Genomic DNA, 22,843 nt, shown 5'->3' on the forward strand with positions numbered 1-22,843 from the left:
TGTAACAGTGAGGCAAAACAATATATACCCATTCACTTCTACTTGCGTGTCAGCAGTCACACTTTATCAATATGCATCATACACACTTATCACAAACAATTAGGGCAATACCATACTCGAAACTGATTATATGATTATATGATAGGGGAACAAACAGTGGTAGCAGTTACTTCTGTAAAATATCTGGGAGTATGCGTGCGGAACGATTTGAAGTGGAATGATCTTATAAAATTAATTGTTGGTAAGGCGGGTACCAGGTTGAGATTCATTGGGAGAGTGCTTAGAAAATGTAGTCCATCAACAAAGGAGGTGGCTTACAAAACACTCGTTCGACCTATACTTGAGTATTGCTCATCAGTGTGGGATCCGTACCAGATCGGTCTGACGGAGGAGATAGAGAAGATCCAAAGAAGAGCGGCGCGTTTCGTCACAGGGTTATTTGGTAACCGTGATAGCGTTACGGAGATGTTTAATAAACTCAAGTGGCAGACTCTGCAAGAGAGGCGCTCTGCATCGCGGTGTAGCTTGCTCGCCAGGTTTCGAGAGGGTGCGTTTCTGGATGAGGTATCGAATATATTGCTTCCCCCTACTTATACCTCCCGAGGAGATCACGAATGTAAAATTAGAGAGATTAGAGCGCGCACGGAGGCTTTCAGACAGTCGTTCTTCCCACGAACCATACGCAACTGGAACAGGAAAGGGAGGTAATGACACTGACACGTAAAGTGCCCTCCGCCACACACCGTTGGGTGGCTTGCGGAGTATAAATGTAGATGTAGATGTAGATGAAAAAATCGTAATTTCCATGTACATGTTTTCGGATGCAGTGTAACTCAAGATAGGGTGAGCACCCACCTGAGGCTGTTCGCTGATGACGCTGCAGTACACGGGAAGGTATCGTCTTTAACTGACTGTAGAATGACGCAGGATGACGAGGCATTAATTTTTAATTTTCAGTCTTTGTTAATTTACAAGCAAATAGCCTCATTCAAGATGGAAGGCAGAATATTATGTAGCATACCTTTTAGTGCAGTACGAAAGACGTAGGAAACATCTATTTATCTCAAAGACTCCCTGTTCTTACGCATCTACATCAGACCAGTGAGTAAACTGGTCGACACTCTTGTTAGAGGGCGGCATACCGACCAGCTTATTGCAATTCATATGGAAAGAATAACGTAAGCAGTCGTAGACTGATCGGTACATAGTATCTCAGACTTTCTTTACTTTCATTTAAAGAAATAAGCAACGAGGGAACGCTACCGTAGTTCGGTCGTTTGTCGTCCAACAACTCATCACCATCTCTCGAATTTTGAAACCTGGAATAAAATTCTAAAAATGCAGTGCATGCTAAATGCATGAGAAGGATTGCGATAGGTGGCAGAACTGAAATAAGTCACACAGCAATATTTCAGACATTAACAGTACTTATTCAACTAATTTAGCATACAGAGCGAAATTTACAAGTGCAAAGCATCGGAAAAGAGAGTGAGCTAGCAAACTCTAGAAAGCAGAAGAGTGGCCATTCTACTTTTCCCAGCGGGTTCACACAGATTAAACACCAATGTTGCAGTTTGTCCACTTCAGGGCAATTGTTTCAGTTTTGTTATAGGCTATTTCCTGACTCGTCACGGAAGTAAGAGTGTCACCTCAGCTTTGCTGCTGGTAGGTGTGCATGGGTCATTCAAGAATGGCGGCACATTCTGAGTATGACACGATTAATGTATAAGTTAAGTTGAAAGTGATTTTTAGTTTCATTGACTATCACAATGTCTATATATATACATTGTCTGTGCCTTACACCACGGATTCCTTCAGAGATGTATCCATTCCTAGATCATCACCAGCACGCAAGTCGCCCAATGTGGCGTCGACTGAAATAAGACTTGCACTCGGCGGACGAACTTCCCCGGACGCCCGGATGGGACCTCCCGGACAACAATGCTGTGCGATCGTTTCATTTCACAGTACCTGTTAATACTGTTAATACATATCGATAAACGAATATCACACTAGAGCAAATTAATAAATGAATATCACACTAGCGCTAATCAATAAAGAAAATCGCGCTAGACTAATGTGGGACTACTATATCGAATAGCTACGTAAAATTCCGCATTAAGAACCATTTTGTTTCTAAAGGTAAAAAATTGATCCTTTCCCTCGACACTGCGCTTCGCATGAAAGACGTGATGAGTAATATTTGACTGGACTGACTCCAGTTACACTACGCGAAAACGAAGTTACAAATATCTGCTGAAATACCAGAGAAAATTCGCCTGATGACTCTTACGAGTAGAAAGTGTGTTCAGAAATTCCCGTTACAGACCTCTAGGTCTTGTAGAGGATAGAGAGTACATAATATTTTGTACAGGAACTCGTGTACGGGAACGTCGTCCAACGCCGCTACAGAGCGTCAAAGACAAAGGCACCGGCGCCTGTAAATGTACGTGTACACAGGGTGATTCATTGATGATTTTACAAACTTTCTAGGAAGTTGGAGAACGATAGAGGTATCGATTTGGGGTAAGGAAAACTGTACCGTAAAAGAACGAGTCGAAAGTTATAAGTGAAAACCGTTCTGATCCCTATGATGGTGCAATACATATACTGGAACTGTTGTTGATAAGACTGTCGGGTAGGCCACTTTGAGAGATAGTAGTGTGGACCAAAACAAAGAAGAAGTTTCCCGTAAACACGAGTTCTCAAACACATACTTCAGCAGCTATGAGCACTCGTTCGTTTTCGCTATTGTAGAACACGTCTCCTCCACCGAACACGTGCTGATCGCCCTCATGCTACACGTTTCCGAGCCCATGTTTACCAGACGATTTTTCTTGTTTCGTCCATACTACCACCTCTAAATTTGCTTACCCCACAATCTTAGCAATAACAGTACCAGTACACATATTCCACTGTCAGAAGTATCAGAAAGATATTGAGTTATAATTTTCGAATAGTTCCTTACCATACCATGATTTTTGCGTCGAATTGATACATTTATCCTTCTTCGTCGCCCTGAAAAATTTGTAATATAATCATAGAATCATACTGTATAAACACACATTTACAGATGCCGGCGCCTGTAACTTGGATGCTCTGTAGCTTCTTTGTATGACATTTCCAAACATGGATTACTGATGAAATTATTATCTACTCACTCTGCTCTACATGTCCTAGAGGCTTGTAACGGGAATTTCCGAACACCCGCTTCGGTTCTACTGCAAATTCTTTTGTTGACTTAAACTTGACGTCACCATTCATTTTATATTAGAGTGTCATTTGACCGATAACCTTATCCGGGTTTAGCTGTGCACCTCAGTATGATAACATCTGTAACTCGAGACTTGCACTCTACCTTCACGTAGTCACAGACAATGTATCGGCTCAGTGTACCAGCGTCTCAAGTTACTTGAAGCATGCGACATGGGGGAGTGTCGGCGAGTGCACGCAGCTCCTGACTCGTAAGTCGGGCCCGGCACAGCGGTTGTCGCCCCTCTTTTTCCCACAGAACGTGCTCGAGTCTGCGTGAAGGCCAGCCCCGCTCGGCCGAGATATCCAGCGCAGCCGGAAGACAAAGCCGGCGCTCCCGCCGCCCTTATGACTGTATTCATGTGGGGCGCCCACCCGTCCCCACCGCGGCGTCTCGCCTGACCTACCGCAGGGCGCTGGCGCTAAGGCGAGCCGCGGCTCCCCTGCTCTCCACACGGCAAACTGCGCGCCTCACAAGGCACACACCTGTCACGGCGCATCAACACGATCTTTGACTGTGTGCAACCTCATGCAGCGGTTACACAAAAATAAGGAAACACAGCGGGAATTGCATGCTCGAACATAAATGCCGACGCTGTCCAGGACTCCACGTTGCACTGTTGTATTTGGCCCCGAACGACACCTGTGCTATGTCCTTGATACGTTGCAGGGAAGGTCACTGAATGGGACCCTGGCGAAACGTAAGAGGACGACAACTGCAAAAGTAACTGCACAACTCAGAGTCGCGACCACAGTCTCAGATCTCAATATTATTGGGGGTATATATGGTCTACTGTGGAGAGAAGGATGAGTTGTCATCATTATCTGAACTCATCACTATTTTGCGAGAAGAGTGATGTAAGAGTCGCTTCCAATCCATTCCGAGACGACTAGATGCTGTTTCGAATAGCATCTGCTTTCGTACACCGTTCAAATGGTTCAAATGGCTCCGAGCACTATGGGACTCAACGTATGAGGTTCAAAAATGGTTGAAATGGCTCTGAGCACTATGCGACTTAACTTCTGAGGTCATCAGTCGCTCAGAACTTAGAACTAATTAAACCTAAGTAACTTAAGGACATCACACACATCCATGCCCGGGGCAATTACGCGGGGTAATACGGCGCTGTATGACAACAGCAGATGTTGCCACCTTGCTTTAAAAGTTTAGCTGAAGTTTTTCTCTGTGCTGTTGCAAGCACTTTGCGGTTGCGGTGTTCCGTTACCTTTGAGCATTTGTAGTTTGTGTCCACACTGTTGGCGTTGGCGCCGCATTCTATAGTTTTGTCGGCGGCAGTCTGGGTCTGAGTGAGCTGGCGTTTATATCAAGCTGACAGATGAACGCAGCATTCAAGCACCATAGCGTTACTATTAAGCGAAAGTATGATTTTAATGTGGTTTTAAAAAAGTGTACCCTAACGATATCAGATGGAAAGAAAGTAAATGAATATGGCAGCAGTGTAAACGTACTCGTGTGGTTCTGCCAGGCCAACAACAGTACGAACTCTGAAATATTTTAGTAATATGATCAGACTAAGAAAGAAAAATATAAATACGACTGCGTCGAGACTGTGTAACGTGTGCGTTATCTGCTGCCGAAGTAGAAGCGAAAAGAACTAAACTGATTCGCTTGTCCTATCTGTTACGCTTCGCTGTCAGCTAAAAAAAATGAGTGGTATGTGCAGATCTCTTGCCCCTGACCCTGGAAGCATCGGAGTTCGCCCTGCAGTAGGCGTTCCCGCCAGAAACATTCACATAACTGACAGTGCGAAGCCGACGAACTCAAAACAGACAAGAAATAAATCGGTGTAGTATGAACACACTGAATTTCAATAACAAGTTTAGACAAGAGTAGTCTTGTTACAGCATGGGACGACATAAATCCACAATTCTGGATTACTTGTAGGATAGTTGATCCTCCTCAGGAAATAAAACTGACGCGGGAAAACCATCGAACAAGACATAGAAGTACCTCCAGCCCCTAGATATTCGTATCTAATGAGACGTGATATAATGAGACTGACCATGAGAGACGAGAGCTTTGGATACAAAGGGCAGTAAGCGAGGCAAGTCTTACCCCATCAGCATCGGTGAGTAATGCACATGTCGTTTAAACCGCAAGCAGCGAGCGCATATGATTGCAGCAGTCGAAGTTAGCATGTACATACTCTCGTGGTACGAGCAGAATCCTGTCGATGTAACTTTACACCCGAATGACTTGAAAGTAATGGAATGCAATTAATGGCTCCGACCTCCGCACTAACGAATTAGTGCCACCATCGTGTATCACGAATCTAATGGGCCCCGTCTGAAGTCCGCAAAAAAAGTAGCACCTGTAGCCAACCTGCGCTGATGGTTCCAGCAGCTTTTGACTGTAGAAGTGGAGGAAGATTCTCTGACAGTTAAGCTGGCCATTCTATGGTGGTGTGAGCAGGTGACTAGCGCATAAGAACCGTCTCTCCCATACTGGTGTGTCTATGTCGCGAATTTGAATGCCATTGGCTCTGCCTATTTCTGAATTACTGCATGTTGTGGCTTTTTCAAACTAATTATCCCATTAACTTTCAGACTATCTCCTCCCGCCTTTCCATGGTCCAGCATCTAGACAACACAAGGGTGCCTCAAGAAGGAAGAAGAAAATTGATGTTGCAACTGGCATTTGCCTACTACGTTTTCCTACTTGTTCAATATTTACTGTGATTACTGCCACTTGGTTTGTAGGTTTGCCTACTGTGTAAATTTGTGACTAAAAATCCTCAGTTAGTAGCACAATGCTGAGTCCACCCCGTTTCCTCCTACGGAAAAATTTCTAGAAATATCAAACCGAACCCCAGTCCTCCGCACTGCGGTCAGTTGCGCTGGTCACTCAATTACGAGATTGATTCCCGGAAGGGTTGGAGGTATGATACGTTCGGGCAATGGGTTTGTGCTGTCGTCGTCACCATTTCATCATCATCGAAGAGCAAGTCCGCGAAATGGCGTCAAATAAAAAGACTTGCACCAGGCGGCCGAGCAGTCCCAGTTCGGGTCAGCAACGCCACACGGTCCTTTCAACAACTCAACTCAATAATCAGTGTATGAGTGAAGCTACAACACAACGAGACTTAAACTATTCGGTGAACTGCTACTTTAGGGCACACTGCCTAAAGTGTAATTGACAGCTTTGAACGAAACATTTTCGAAATATATGTGTCTTCTTAGCTTGTGGAACGTTATTTAGCAAGCCCCCAACCTGTGTAATGTAGTGAAATTTTAGGTTCTGTACGGTGGCAGCATGAAGTGTGGCTACTGTGAACAAAGCTATGAGGTTCTGATCTGAGTTCGAGTGAGTGCCCTCTCAAAATTCTGTATACTCGTGCACTTTATTTGTAACGCCCCGCGTGTGAGGTTCAGGCACAAGGTCCACTTACATGCAATGGTTTACTATCGTGCTTGTAAGCATAGGAAACCGCCAACCATGCATTTTTGTAAGCGTTTAGGGCGTTTTCAATTTTATAATGGTTTTCCGACAGTGCTGCACAGTTGTGATAAATTAAAAAAAAAAAATAATTTAATTCTGTATACAATGTTCATCGACGTCTATTTCTGGTCACAGTACTTTTCTCAAGCCGACCTGCGTAATAGAGAAGAGTAAAAATAAAAGGGGGTAGTGCAGTAAACCATCATATAGCCATCAGGTAATATAGTACACAAGAGATCAATATGTAAATGTCACTGTACACTAAAAATTTTGATCTAGATAGTTCAAAATCGTTGCACAATTTTGCACCTGTGTTCACGTATATCTAAAATATCCCAAAATAGTGGAAGATTAAGTTACTGTTGGAAATGTACAAATATACAGAACTACAGAACATAAAAATGAAACAAATAGCTTCCACATGATTGGTTATACAGTTTGTATGATAATCATGCATCACATGTGTGGCTCGCTAAAGTTGGGTGAGTACTGACAGCAAGTACAGATGCCACTTATAGGAAAACTGAAGAAACTTTTGAAGAAAGCAGAAGCAATTGCACAAATATTAAGAGCCTATGGTAAGTCAGCATTGAGTAAAGATAGAATGCCTGGAAGGAGGAAGGAATGTGGAGAAGAGCTATATAAAGGAAAGAAATCTGAAGGCAACGTCATCGAGACGGAAAAGGAAGTGGAAGAAGCGACAGGGCTGCGACACCGCAAGAAGCATTAGACTAAAAGACCCAAGTCGAAAACAGGCAACCTGGATCAAACGAAATTTGCTGAAAAGTATTAAGATCTTCGCGAAAAGTAATCACCCAACATATCACCAGGATACATGTGACAGACGAGATGCCTTCAGATTTCAAGAAGAATATAATAATCCCAATATCTAAGAAGGCGGGTGTCGACAGACGTATAAATGAACTATCAGTATAATAAGTCATGGTTTCGGAATACTAACTAACCTTGTGTACGATCGGTTTGAGTTCCGGACATATGTAGGAACACGTGAAGTAATTTTGAATTTATTAGAGCAGATCCACCAAATAGCTGTTTATAATAAGTAATCTTTATTTACAACAGACTGTTTCGGCTTTTTCATCATTTTCAAGTACTTGAGATTTAAATTTTGGTGTGAAGAGGCATGGATGTCGACACGGCATTTATATTTAAGTAGCTATATTGTACTCACGTCTAAATTGATGTGACGTCCATACTTGAAATTACTACTTGTTTTGGATAGGTTGAAAAGACAAACCCACGTATATAGGTTTACAAAAAAGTTTCTGACGATGTTGACTGGACCACATTCATTGAGACTAAGAAGTCATCAGGAATAAAATAGAGAGAGCGAAATGCTACCTAAAAGTTGTACAGTAATTGACAAGGGAGTGAGACACAGTTGCAGCATGTTGCCTGTCTTATTCAATCTGTAGACAGAGCAAGCAATAAAGTAAACTAAGGACACATTTACAATGTTGTTGTTGTTGTGGTCTTCAGTCCTGAGACTGGTTTGATGCAGCTCTCCATGCTACTCTATCCTGTGCAAGCTTCTTCATCTCCCAGTACCCACTACAACCTACATCCTTCTGAATCTGTTTAGTGTATTCATCTCTTGGTCTCCCTTTACGATTTTTACCCACCACGCTGCCCTCCAATACTAAATTGGTGATCCCTTGATGCCTCAGAACATGTCCTACCAACCGATCCCTTCTTCTAGTCAAGCTGTGCCAGAAACTTCTTTTCTCCCCAATCCTATTCAATACCAACTCATTAGTTATATGATCTACCCGACTAATCTTCAGCATTCTTCTGTAGCACCACATTTCGAAAGCTTCTATTCTCTTCTTGTCCAAACTAGTTATCGTCCATGTTTCACTTCCATACATGGCTACGCTCCATACAAATACTTTCAGAAACGACTTCCTGACACGTAAATCTATACTCGATGTTAACAAATTTCTCTCCTTTAGAAACGCTTTCCTTGCCATTGCCAGTCTACATTTGATATCCTCTCTACTTCGACCATCATCAGTTATTTTGCTCCCCAGATAGCAAAACTCCTTTACTGCTTTAAGTGTCTCATTTCCTAATCTAATCCCCTCAGTATCACCCGACTTAATTCGACTACATTCTATTATCCTCGTTTTGCTTTTGTTGATGTTCATCTTATACCCTCCTTTCAAGACACTCTCCATTCCGTTCATCTGCTCTTCCAAGTCCCTTGCTGTCTCTGACAGAATTACAATGTCATCGGCGAACCTCAAAGTTTTTATTTCTTCACCATGGATTTTAATACCTACTTCGAATTTTTCTTTTGTTTCCTTCACTGCATGCTCAATATACAGACTGAATAACATCGGGGATAGGCTACAACCCTGTCTCATTCCCTTCCCAACCACTGCTTCCCTTTCATGCCCCTCGACTCTTACAACTGCCATCTGGTTTCTGTACAAATTGTAAATAGCCTTTCGCTCCCTGTATTTTTCCCTTGCCAACTTCAGAATTTGAAAGAGAGTATTCCAGTCAACATTGTCAAAAGCTTTCTCTAAGTCTACAAATGCTAGAAACGTAGGTTTGCCTTTCCTGAATCTAGCTTCTAAGATAAGTCGTAGGGTCAGTATTGCCTCACGTGTTACAATATTTCTACGGAATCCAAACTGATCTTTCCTGAAGTCGGCTTCTACCAGTTTCTCCATTCGTCTGTAAAGAATTCGCGTTAGTATTTTGCATCTGTGACTTATTAAACTGATTGTTCGATAATTTTCTCATCTGTCAGCACCTGCTTTCTTTGGCGTTGGAATTATTATATTCTTCTTGAAGTCTGAGGGTATTTCGCCTGTCTCATACATCTTGATCACTAGATGGTAGAGTTTTGACAGGACTGGCTCTCCCAAGGCCGTCAGTAGTTCTAATGGAATGCTGTCTACTCCCGGGGCCTTGTTTCGACTCAGGTCTTTCAGTGCTCTGTCAAACTCTTCACGCAGTATCGTATCTCCCATTTCATCTTCATCTACATCCTATTCCATTTCCATAATATTGTCCTCAAGTACATTGCCCTTATATAGACCCTCTATATACTCCTTCTACTTTTCTGCTTTCCCTTCTTTGCTTAGAACTGGGTTTCCATCTGAGCTCTTGATATTGATACAAGTAATTCTCTTTTCTCCAGAGGTGTCTTTAATTACCCTGTAGGCAGTATCTATCTTACCCCTAGTGAGATAAGCCTCTACATCCTTACATTTGTCCTTTAGCCATCCCTGCTTAGCCATTTTGCACTTCCTGTATCTCATTTTTGAGACGTTTCTATTCCTTTTTGCCTGCTTCATTTACTGCATTTTTATATTTTCTCTTTTCATTAATTAAATTCAATATTTCTTCTGTTACCCTAGCCCTCGTCTTTTTACCTACTAGATACTCTGCTGCTTTGACTACGTCGTCTCTCAAAGCTACCCATTCTTCTTTTACTGTATTTCTTTCCCCCATTCCTGTCAATTGTTCCCTTATGCTCTCCCTGAAACTCTGTACAACCTCTGGTTTAGTCAGTTAATCCAGGTCCCATCTCCTTAAATTGCCACCTCTTTGCAGTTTCTTCAGTTTTAATCTACAGTTCATAACCAATAGATTGTGGTCAGAATCCACATCTGCCCCTGGAAATGTCTTACAATTTAAAACCTGGTTCCTAAATCTCTGTCTTACCATTATATAATATATCTGAAACCTGTCAGTATCTCCTTTATAATAGGAATTAAAATTCAGAAAGAGGAAGTTAAACTTGCCGATTAGACTGCAGTTCTCTAACAGACGTCATGGACTTACAAGAACAGTTGAACGAAATGTATAGTGCCTTGAAAGAAAGGTTACAAGATGAACATCAACAAAATTAAAACAGGGATAATGAATGAAGTCATATCAAATTAGGCGATACTGGAAGAATTAGATTAGGAAATGACGTACTAAAAGAATTCTGTTATCTGGGCAGCAAAATAACTGACGGTAATCCATGTAAGTACGTTATGAAATGGACATTGGTAAGACCAAGAAAAGCGTTTCTGCAAAATAAGAAATGTATTAACATTGAAGGGCTACAAAGCTTTTTCTCGATGTATTTGCTTCGAGTGTAGCCGGATATGGAAAAGACACGGGGACGATAAGTGGTGCAGAAGGCAGGAGAAGTTTTGAAATGTGGCTTACAGAAGAATGTTGCAGATCCGAAGGGCGCATCAAGAAGCTAATGAAGAGATGCTGCTTCGATGTGAGGAGAAAAGAACTTTATGGTGCAACTGAAAGAAGGAGCATGTCGATAGGACACATGAGGGAAGGTTTTTTTTTGGGGGGGGGGGGGCTGAGGCGACGGAGAGTAATTACAAGAGGATTACAGGAGGATTTGACTGTGGTAGGTGATCCGAGCTTCAAACTTATTTTGTGTCCAAACTGTACATTTCCGGACATAGGATCCTTATCAAAACCTTATTACTACAATCTCCTCTACAATACCTAGTCTGAGCGTATTACTCTGTCAGTGTAAGTACGGCATGTCGGGGTGTGACCATCAGATCAATACTGACGTCTTCCTTAAATGCAAATAGTAATAAATAAATGTTTATTAAACATTAAATAAATATTCATAATAAGCTCTAAGAAGCATAAAGGCCATCTGTCATGTGGGATGATACCAGAGTATCCACCGCAGAGCTGCGAACATTGATCATGGATGAACTACATCTATCTATATGATTTTCTGTAATTCACAATTAAGTGGCTGGCAGGGGGTTCATCAAATCACCTGAGCGTATTACTACGTCAGTGTAAGTACAGCATATTGGGATGTGACCATCAGATCAATACTGGTTTCTTCCTTAAATGCAGACAGAAATAATTACATGCTCGTTACACTTATAGAGCTACTCAGATTGCCACACAAATTGTTTATGTTGATTAGGAACAGCAGAGCACCCATAGCACTTCCTTGGGGAAAGCCAGATATTACTTTTGATTTACTCGATGACTTTCTGTCATCTCTCTGTGTAGCTGGACACCAACTAAATATTTTTAAGCTCTGAATACAACGTTGGTGATTGAAACTTCATGAGAAGATCCTGCTGCACCGAAAATCACGTTTGCTTTAATGATTGCCACTACAATTCACGTATCACGTCCGTGGCGCTCTCTCCCCTATTTCGCGATAATGCACAATGAGCTGCCCTTCTTTGTACTTTTTCGATGTCATCCGTCGGTCCCACGTGATGCGGATCCCACAGCGCACAGCAGTACTCCAGAAGAGGGCGGACAGGCATAGTGTAAGCCGTCTCTTTAGCAGACCTGTTACATTTTCAATGTAGGCTAACCGTAATCTTTAGTTAGCTTCACCCACATCATTATCTATGCGATCGTACTGATTTAAGATATTCGTAACTGTAATCCCTAAATATTTAGTCGAATTTACAGCCTTTACATTTGTGTGTTTTAGCCTGCAACCGAAATTCAGCGCATTCCTTTGAGTACTCATGTGAATGACTTCAAACTTTTCATTATTTAGAATCAATTGCCACTTTCTACACCACAGAGGTAGCTTATCTAAATCGTTTTGCACTTCATTTTGATACTCTGATGACTTTATAAGACAGTAAGTGACAGCATCATCTGCAAACAACCTAAGAGGGCTACTCATAATGTCTCATAAATCGTTTATGTAGATTACCAACCCCAGAGGACCACTAGCACTTCCCTGAGGAACGCCAGATTTTACTTCTATTTTAATCGAAGACTTTCCGTCAATTACTACGAACTGCGAAATTTCTGACAGAAAATCACGAATTATATATAAGCGCACTATCTAGTTAGAAATCGCTTCTCAGAAACAGTGTCAAAAGCTTGCTGGATATCTAAAAATATGGAATCAGCTTGACATCCCCTGCCGATAACACTGATTACTTTGTGGGAATAACGAGCTAGCTCAGTTTCTCAAGAACAATACTTTCCGGATCTGTGTTAACTGTTTGTTAATGAATTGTTTCTTTCGAGGTAACCCATAACGTTCGAACACAGTGTGTCGTCCAGAAACGACATCAGCGATATGGATCTAATTCATCGGGTTACTCCCATTTCCTTTCTTTGGTACTGGTGTGACTTCTACAACATCCAAACTTCGCTACACCGAGAATATCTACTTGGAATATCTACTTAGTGATGTTGGTAGTTGTTCTTGATCCGAAGTCAGGAATATTTACTTCGTCTTCTTCGGTGAAAAATTTTACGATAACTGTGTTTAGTAACTCTGCTTTAGTGGCACTGTCATCCAAACATCATCATTGAGAGCAGTATGATTTTTGATTGTGTCTTTCCGCTCGTGTATTTTACATGTGACCAGAATCTCTTTGAATTTTCCGCCAGGTTTCGGGACAGTTTCGTGTGTAAAGAGCCACACGACGAAAAATACGAATGATGTGGAATTCAGGCCCGAAACGAATGTCGCAAACTTTTGCAAAACCTAAAGGTAATTGATGATAACTGGTTACTGCCAACTGCTTCATGTACTAAAGTCCCATGTTACGTAAGAAAATACAGAAATTAACAATACCAGTACAGTGTCACGAACAAGTCCTCATAATAGAGTAACTGTTGAACTGCTGTATTCGCCAAATACTATTATCATCAAATATAAATGAAGCAGAAAGAGAACTCCCTACCACCGAATGTAATTGCTGCTGATGAGGTGCCTAGGTTGCATGCAGTAACTATACAACCTAATCACAGGGCCAAGTACTTTTACATAAACTACGGCAGAAATTATGGGAACGCGGATTAACAATGATTTACAATATTTTTTTAATGAAAATATCTATTATGCAACCTCAGTGTAATGATGGTATATGGAAATGTTGCTCAGAGTTCATCAGCACCGATCTACATATGAATACCGGTCTCATACTTCATCACTGAACGATGGGTAAAGTTGCTGAATGTCCAGTTAGGCTCTTCTTGGTGACGACTGTAGAGAGGTCTCGATGTTATGTTGAGACACGGTTGGACTGTCGAACTAACTGTTACAACACTCTGAGTGAAGCAGTGTGTCCGCTTATAAATGCGTTTGGTGGATGGATGTGGACTTGGGGACTATGTGTGCAACGTAAGGAGGAGGCATAGTACAGTCCGTGTTATGTGCTCTCTCTATGGGTAAGCAAAAAATAGTAACTTTCGCATGCGGTGTCAATCCCAAGTAACATAGCTGCGTAAAACGTGGACCACACACAGAACGAAATGGTACAGTATAGTATATAAGACATCTGACAAAAATACGCAATGAGACGTACAGAAATGACACTTTCATTAATTGATAATAATTTCATTGAAGTCGCCGCAGTTTATGATGGTCCACTGGACATTACAAAAGGCCGGACACGGTCCCTAATAAATGTGTGATCACCACGGACGGCGCTGCATGCTCTGCAACGTACTCCCATTATGATCACAAGGTTGGTAGGGAGTCATATTTAGTTGAAGTTGATTGCGTATTCCGTTGACATGTAAGAGGTAACAATCTTCATTGGCTGAACTGTCTCCTGTTCAACTTTTCGATCATCTTCGCCACAATCTCTCATTCTCCAAAAGTGAGTTCACAGCAATCGAATTACACTTTTGAAACAACCTAGTGTTATTTGCTGCATCGCACAACCGCTGAGCAGTTTTAATTCTCCAAGTGGGTGATTACTGCAAATCCCAGTTGCCTAGGCACTCCACCACCCTCCAATGCTTGCACCAGCCTCGTCCAAACACAGTTTATATTCCAAATCTTATATCTTGTGAACTGTTTTCGAACAGAGTGGATTCCAATATCTAAACAATACCACACTTATCAGCATAGTATTCAATGGTGTCTGATGAAACAATCTTTCAGCAGTCGTCCTCATAGTTGGCCCACACACAAATTCCCCACAAAATGTATCAAGCTATCTTGACTGGCCCTCTTCCTATAAAGAAACTTATATCTCCAAGCGTGTTATTTATATGGTCTATAATCTGTTGAGACGGTTCTTTATGTTTGGTTTGTTTTAATAAAATGTTATCCCGCACGCGACCACATCGCCATGTTGTTTGTAAGGAAGTTGTTTATAAAGCCAACGTTTCGGCTACTTATGGACGTTGCCTTCACGACACAGCCGAGTCGAGGACTTTGGTATTCGGTGTTAGCGGGCTCGGGGGTGGGAGGAGTTGTTGGGAGAGGGGGGGGGGGCAAGGCAGCGTGTTCGACCTCCTATCACTTGGTTAGCAATATTCCTCCCATTGACATTAAGTTATTACTCCGGATGAAAGAATGTAAAGCGATAACACCCAACTACAATAATCCATCTACCCTGTGCGCCGGCCGGAATGGCCGAGCGGTTCTAGGTTCTACAGTCTGGAACCGCGGGACCTCTACGGTCGCAGGTTCGAATCCTGCCTCGGGCATGGATGTGTGTGACGTCCTTAGGTTAGTTAGGTTTAAGTAGTTCTAGGGGACTGATGACCTCAGAAGTTAAGTCCCATAGTGCTCAGAGCCATTTGAACCATTTTTTTGACCTTGTGCATAGGAACTTGTGTACTTAGTGCTAGTCGTCCTTCCATCCACTAGCGCTGTGCTGTAAACCCTCAGCTAAGCAACGTGAGTCCGTGTACAGTTATCTCTTTTCGCGCATTACATACTGTACTTTAGTTCTGACTCCATGGAGGGTAGTTACACATTTTGTGAAAACATTTATATCCATCTGTATTATCATGAAGCTCGCGGGAATGATAGTGCAGCCTGTCTATACGCGGGAAGGTAGCCAAACAGATTCCTTCCTAGCGTCCCATTATTCACCAATGTTGATCGTCGACCGAATGAGCGAGAAACCGTGTCATCTGACATAAGTCAGTCATCTGTAAGGAGAAGGACACGAACCCCGGAAATCGAAGACGACGTTGCATGATAAGCAGCTGCTAATCTGAGAACAAGCACTCTTCTAAGTACTTACTCAGTGTACATAGACGTGAATGTCTGGTGGGTCTGGCACAGTACGCACCTACATCCATTCCGCGATAAGTCAGTTCAGATTATGGGATAGCACGATTCTGAACCCGTACGACAATGCTCGCAGTGGTTCCTTCGGCGATGTGCAGCAGTTCAACTTTGGAGACTTCTTGCTGTTTACTGATGAGTCCTGCAAGTGAGGATATATTTAACTCCCGCAATAGCCACCAATGGGCAGTTGAAACTCCACGCACCACCTGTACGAGAAGTTACTAGGTGACACTCTCAGTAAACATTTGGTCTGGAATTCTTGGCGATCACTTTCTTGAATTACACATCTTATCTCATCGTTTAAATGGTTCATGGTATTTGAACTTCTGAAGTATGCTTTGCCAGAATTTCTCCCATTACAACTTCGCGCTAGTATGTTCCCTAGCCCGTTGGTGCTCCAGCGCAATTTCATCGTCGAACCATAGCGTATCTCACAGACAACTACAGACAGAGAATAACTGGGAGGGACGCTCAATTCTTTGGCCTATGCACTCCACTGACCTGATCCCTCTCGAGTTTTTTCTCTGGGGTAAAGTAAAGACTCATGTGTACTCAACACCAATGGTAACAGTACCTGAGCTTATTGAGCTCATCTTTACAGCGAATCGGACAAAACATAGTCGGTCGTTGTACGTCATTAGCGAAGTTTGTTGTTGACACACTGAGCGTTACAGTAGTTCAGAAATGTGTTCTAAAACTTACGGTATCACACAATTGACATGGATGTCGTTAGTTAAAATTCTTTCACGAACGTACCCGCGACCTGCATACATACCAGTACTCGTTGTTTCATTATAATAAAAGTATGCATTTGCGCCCACGTTTCCTCTCCTCTACAGTTACTTCCTGAAATACTGACGAGTGATTGAGAATTGTCTCTCCACACATTCCAGTTGCAGATTCCAGCTACACGACGCGCTTCGTACTTTGATTTTGCTGACAGGTTCCCTCCAAGTGCGGTCAGAGATAGTTCCTTAGGTCGAACTATCTTTGACCACGTGCTTGGACTGCAGGGTTACTCAGTTGCCATCAAGTCTTCGAATGAAGCACTAGTGTAATGATATGTCAGCATGTAGCATGGATGGATTTGATGTTGATTTTGAACTTTTACTTTAGGCTTGATTGCTTTGTGTTTTTAGATTAAATACACGACATCCAATGATTTATGGATCACATTTTCGTTCATTTGGAAAGGTGCATATGATGAGTAACTCTATGGTAGTTACTGATATGACGAAATGGGTAGAGGGGTTTTTAGTAGCTTTGGACCAATGTGGGCTCGCTGGGGAGTTATGGTTAGGTTGAGTTATCGTGCTTATTTCATTATTGTATAAGTCTTGACACAAATAGGATTCCTTCATGAAATGTCACTTGATATAACCTTTTGTAGAATGGTTACTGTATTTTTTGACTAAGTTCCCTACAGATTTCATTATAAGATATGTGACGTAATAGATACTATATGGTCGTGCACATTCATTTCATTGTAATGACTAGATCTAGATATAATGCGTGTTAATAATGTTGTTTTAACTTCTGTTAAATGAGATAGGACAACAGCTTAGGAGTTAATGTTAGTTCTTACTGATCTTCCTTCACGTTTATCGGTATCAACAGTAAGTGTTACCGTGGTCGGCTGATTATAATTTTCATGCGTCGATTTAGTCACAGGATTGCATTACTGGACAAATACATATAGGTTCAGATAGAAATATTGGATTTCCTGTGGTGAAGTACTCTTGACTTGAGGTCGAATAGGTTTTTGGATTGCATTTTACAATTATTGGTCAACATATGACGTTATTTTTAAGTACAGACCAGTTTGCCCTTCACAGGCTAATCTTCGTCAGTGGTTGCTCCTATCATTAGTCTAGTGGAACTGTTTTGTAGAAGTGCTTGTCATATAAGAGATCTATTTGACTCTTAATACGGCGCGATGGTTTTATGGTTTTAGCAGTGAACATCTAGCTTGCTGTCACTGTTCTGACTTAGATCATTTCTTTGTCGACGCATTTTTGCCTGTACTAGGCTGCAGATGAGTTTCACCGTGATATATTCGTAGTCGGTTCTGTGATCGATACATGTAGTTTGATAGTGACTTATTGTATTTCAACGTGGCGTGTTCTATCATAACTATATTACAGCTTTAATTTTCGTAGAATAACCTGGCACGCCAGTGTCTTCTCATGCGTCGTTTAAGGAATTCATTTTAGTGAATTTCACATTGTTACTTTGAGGTCTTTTCTTTGGATGATAGGTGTTACTTTTGTTCACCACTATTTATACACCTCTATATTAATCTAAGCCTTTATATGTTTGACCATTGTTTCCGACAATACAAATTTTGTTCACCAATAATTTTGTTGTCTAACAATCTTAGAATGAAGGACTTTTTCAACCTTACTGTAACGCACTGATTTGTTTGGATGCGGCATACAACATGTCACCTTCATGTGAGCTCGTAGATCTCGGATTTTTTCTGCAACTATTTGTGTCACGCTTTATAGCAGTCTGGTCGCTTGGTAGGCAGCGTGTTTTCATTAGCGACAATGTTTCGGTTTCTTGTTATCTTACACGCTACTTTTATACTTAGCACAATAAAGTGTTTTACTGCTTCCTTATGGTGGGAAGTAGTGATATCTAGTATCAGCTATTACCTTTTAGCTAGTTGCATTTCTAGACCCAAATTGTCTCATTCCCCAGTTCACTTGTGAGAATTCGGTACATCTTGACTGCATCTTACGAGTATGATTAGGACCCGGATAGTTTATCAGCGTGTCAGCGTTGTCCTTACTTCTCCATACAGCTTAGAGGGAATGTTATGATGTTCTTCCTAGAAAGACGTGTTTCGGTGTTCATAGAGTTTGATGATGTTACTCACTTTGTGGGCTTCAACTTTGATGATATGGTGGTCTTAGCACACTCATTTACCTATTAGCTTTTTCCATACCCAAGTTACCTATCGCGACACAACTTGCTATGTCTTTTTATCTAGATGGGTAATCATTTATAGATGAGTCATTAGGGTACTGCCTTACACTCCCAGAGAAACAGTATGACATTGTCGGCTAAGAACGTGGAGGACTCCCCTTGGTCAAGTAGAATTTGAAATCCTGTTAGGTGATATAAAGGGAATCAAATCACACCTTTTTATTTCGATTTGCTGTACAACCTAGTCCTAGAAGGTATTTGTAAATATTTTTAGCTTGCTCTTTGCATATTGTTTTTCTCTTAATATATCGACTGCCGTTGGCTTTTGTGTCAATCTGTAATTTCTGATGCTGTGACAACTAATTATACCACCAGTTGTGACAGAACCTAGGCCGTAAATTTGCGTACTATTGTACTTCAAAGATACTGCGTGATATTTTACTTTAAATGAAGATAGGTTCTCATATATACTAGGGGTTTTTTCATCTATAAGAATTTTGTAGGATTTTATATATAAAAGACAAGCTTTGTTTCAATGGAGCTCCTGACTGTATACTGTCTAATTCTGATCATTTCAAAGTTTTAGCACATTCTCTTGAAAATCTGTGGTGTTAAATAATTTTATGACTAACAGATTTGATTATGCTGATGTTCACAGAACCTTGCTTTCACGCCACTACTATCATTTTCAGGTTTTAAGTGCTATTATGATTAACAGTCACTTTCTGTAAGCTCGCTTTGTTCACCCTGATATACATTACATGTATACTATTTTACTATGCAGTGGCCTGAAGATAGCATAATGAAATGCTGAAACCGGTAGCCTTAAGTTACAAGGCTCTTAGTTAATTTCATTGACATTGATAATTACTGAACCAGCCAATGTCCCCTGTCCACAATGGAGCAACAGAGATAAAGATGTGAACGTCAGTAGGTGATTGTCTCGTTTCTGGCATGGTATCTGCTCTTGTTCTTTGGCTTCATTATACTATTTTTGTACAGGCACGCGAATAACAAGTAAGCATTCACGAGCACTTTTTGTATTAATAGATTCATTATTGTATTACACAGTGTTAATGTATTTTTACGACACTCGCAGATAGCACTATAGTTGTAAGTATGTACCACAATTTACATTTAAATTTTTAATATTTTTAAACTTTTCATTCTTAAACTTTTATATTGTTATCTAATTTCTACTTATTTGTGGTATATTTTTCATGCAGCCTTCTGAAAAAGTCTGAAACCGATCAAGGAAATGAACTTTCTTTTGTGCGTCAGGTTGCATACGATTCCAAAAAATATGCTGTAATGTAGTGGATAATTGATGCAACTGGTTGCTTACTATTACAATAAATGTCCTCTAAAGTAATGGATAACTGATTCGGGTCACACATCTGCATCTACATCTGCATCTATGTGATTACTCTGCTATTCGCTACAAAGTGCCTGGCAGAGGGTTCAGTGAACCACCTTCAGGCTTCAAGCATCACATTGTGTCTCATATGGAAAAGGTAAATATCAGTGGTTATAAACTAGCTGCACATATGAGTAGAGAGAATAAGGCGGGAGGAGGAGTTGCCACATATGTCAAAAGTTGTCACTGTGTAGAAAGCTTAGATACAAAAAAGTTTTGTCTAGAACTACATATAGAAGCATGTGCCTGTCAACTTAAACTGAAGGAGGGCTCTTTTATAATTGTAACAGTATATAGGCCCCTTCAGGAAACTTCCATTTATTCCTGGAAAACGCGGATGCCTTGTCTTGCTATCTGTCAGATAGGGGAAAGCAAATTATTATTTGTGGGGACTTCAATGTTGATTCATTGAAAGAGTGTAATAGGAAGAATGACCTGGAAGTCTTGCTCGGTTCTTTCAATTTGACATATGTCATTAATTTTCCTACTGCAATGGTTAAGGACAGCAGCACATTGATAGATAACACTTTTATAGACCAAGATAGGTTTAAAAACATTAATTCTTGTCATGTTGAGAATGGGCTTTCTGATCATGATGCTCAGCTAGTTACAGTATACGACATATCTCCATTCAGTACTTCAAAACTACCCTCCAAAGTCGTGTGTTCAATTAATGACTCAACAATTAGAAATTTCAGAGAAAATTTTCAGCCTTTAGACTGGGATGAGGTGTACAAGGAACCTGAAGTTAATTTAAAATATAACTTATTTCATGATACACTTGTAAGAGAATTTGAAAACTGTTTCCCCAAGAAAGTAGTATAATCTAACTACAAGAAACTATGCAAAAATCCTTGGCTTTCTAAAGGAATAAAAATATCTTGTAACCACAAAGGGGAACTGTATCTAACAACAAGAAAGAGTAATGGCCCAGAAACAGCCAAATAATATAAAAACTACAGTGCTACATTAAGAAAGGTTATTAAAAAGTCCCGAAGCATGTGCATCATGTCTGAGATTAATACCTTTGATAACAAAATCAAAACAATTTGGAATATTATTATAAGGGAGACAGGACAACCAAGAGTACAGGATGACGGCATCACCATCAAAGCGAATGGAAACTTGATAAACAATAAGCCGGAAGTCGAAAACATCTTGAATAATGATTTTTTAAATGTTGTAGAGAAAATAGGATCTAAGTGTTCATTAGAAGAAGCAAGGCAGACAATGGAAGAGGCCTTACCCACACCATTTGGTACAATTGAAATTCCACCCACCTCTCCATCTGAAATTAGGAAGATAATAAACTCTCTCAAGAATAAAAGGTCACATGGGATTGATGGCATTTCCAGTAGGATAATAAAAGCTTGTTCCTAAGAAATAAGTGGGATTCTTAGCCACATATGTAATAGCTCTCTGAAGCAGGGTATTTTCCCATATAGACTGAACTATGCCATTGTTACACCACTGCATAAAAAAGGGGATACGTCTGATGTCAACAACTACTACCCAATCTCTCTTCTGACTGCCTTATCCAAAATTCTTGAAAAAGTAATGTATTGTAGAGTAGCTTCACACCTTTGTATAAATAAAGTTTTAACAAAATCTCAGTTTGGTTTCCAGAAGGGTTTTTCAACGGAAAATGCTATATATACTTTCACTAATGAAATATTAAATGCTCTGAGTAACCGGAAGTTACCCGTTGGGCTTTTTTTGTGATCTATCAAAGGCTTTTGATGTGTAAACCATGGAATACTTCTAGATAAGCTCAAGTACTGTGGTATGAATGGTACAGTGCTCAAATGGTTTAAATCATACCTAACTGGAAGACTGCAGAAATTTGAAATAAACAGTTCACATAATATGCAAAAAAAACTGGTGATTTCTCAAACTGGGGAACAATCAAGAATGGGGTGCCGCAAGGTTCGGTCTTTGGTCCTCTGCTGTTCTTAATATATATTAATCACTTGCCATTCTATATTCACGAACATGCAAAGCTGGTACTTTTTGCCGATGATACAAGTATAGCTATCACACCCGAAAGACGAGAATTAACTAGTGAAATTGTAAATGATGTTTTTCAGAAAATCATTAAGTGGTTCTCTGCAAATGGGCTCTCATTAAACTTTGACAAAACACAGTATATACAGTTCCACACAGTAAATGGAATGACCCCATTAATAAATATAGACTTCGATCAGAAATCGGTAGCTAAGGTAGAATATTCAAAATTTCTAGGTGTATGCATTGATGAGGGGTTGAACTGGAAAAAACACACTGAAGATCTGCTGAAACGTTTGACTTCAGCTTCTTATGCTGTTAGGGTCATTGCAAATTTTGGCGATGTACATCTCAGTAAATTAGCTTACCACGCCTATTTTCATTCTCTGCTTTCGTATGGCATCATATTCTGGGGTAACTCATCATTGAATAAAAGAGTGTTCATTGCACAAAAGCGTGTAATCAGAATAAATGCTGCAGACACTTATTTAAAGAGCTAGAAATCTTCACTGTAGCCTCACAATATATATATATACACTTATGAAATTTGTTATTAACAACCCGAACGAATTCAAAAGTAATAGCAGTGTACATGGCTACAACACTAGGAGAAAGGATGATCACTACTCAATGTTAAATCTAACTTTGGCTCAGAAGTGGTAAATCACGCTGCCACAAAAGTCTTTGGTCACTTACCTAATAGCATCAAAAGTCTGATAGATAGCCATACAGCATTTAA

Source organism: Schistocerca serialis, chromosome 1 (genome assembly GCF_023864345.2).
Source record: "Schistocerca serialis cubense isolate TAMUIC-IGC-003099 chromosome 1, iqSchSeri2.2, whole genome shotgun sequence".
Classification (NCBI taxonomy): domain Eukaryota; kingdom Metazoa; phylum Arthropoda; class Insecta; order Orthoptera; family Acrididae; genus Schistocerca; species Schistocerca serialis.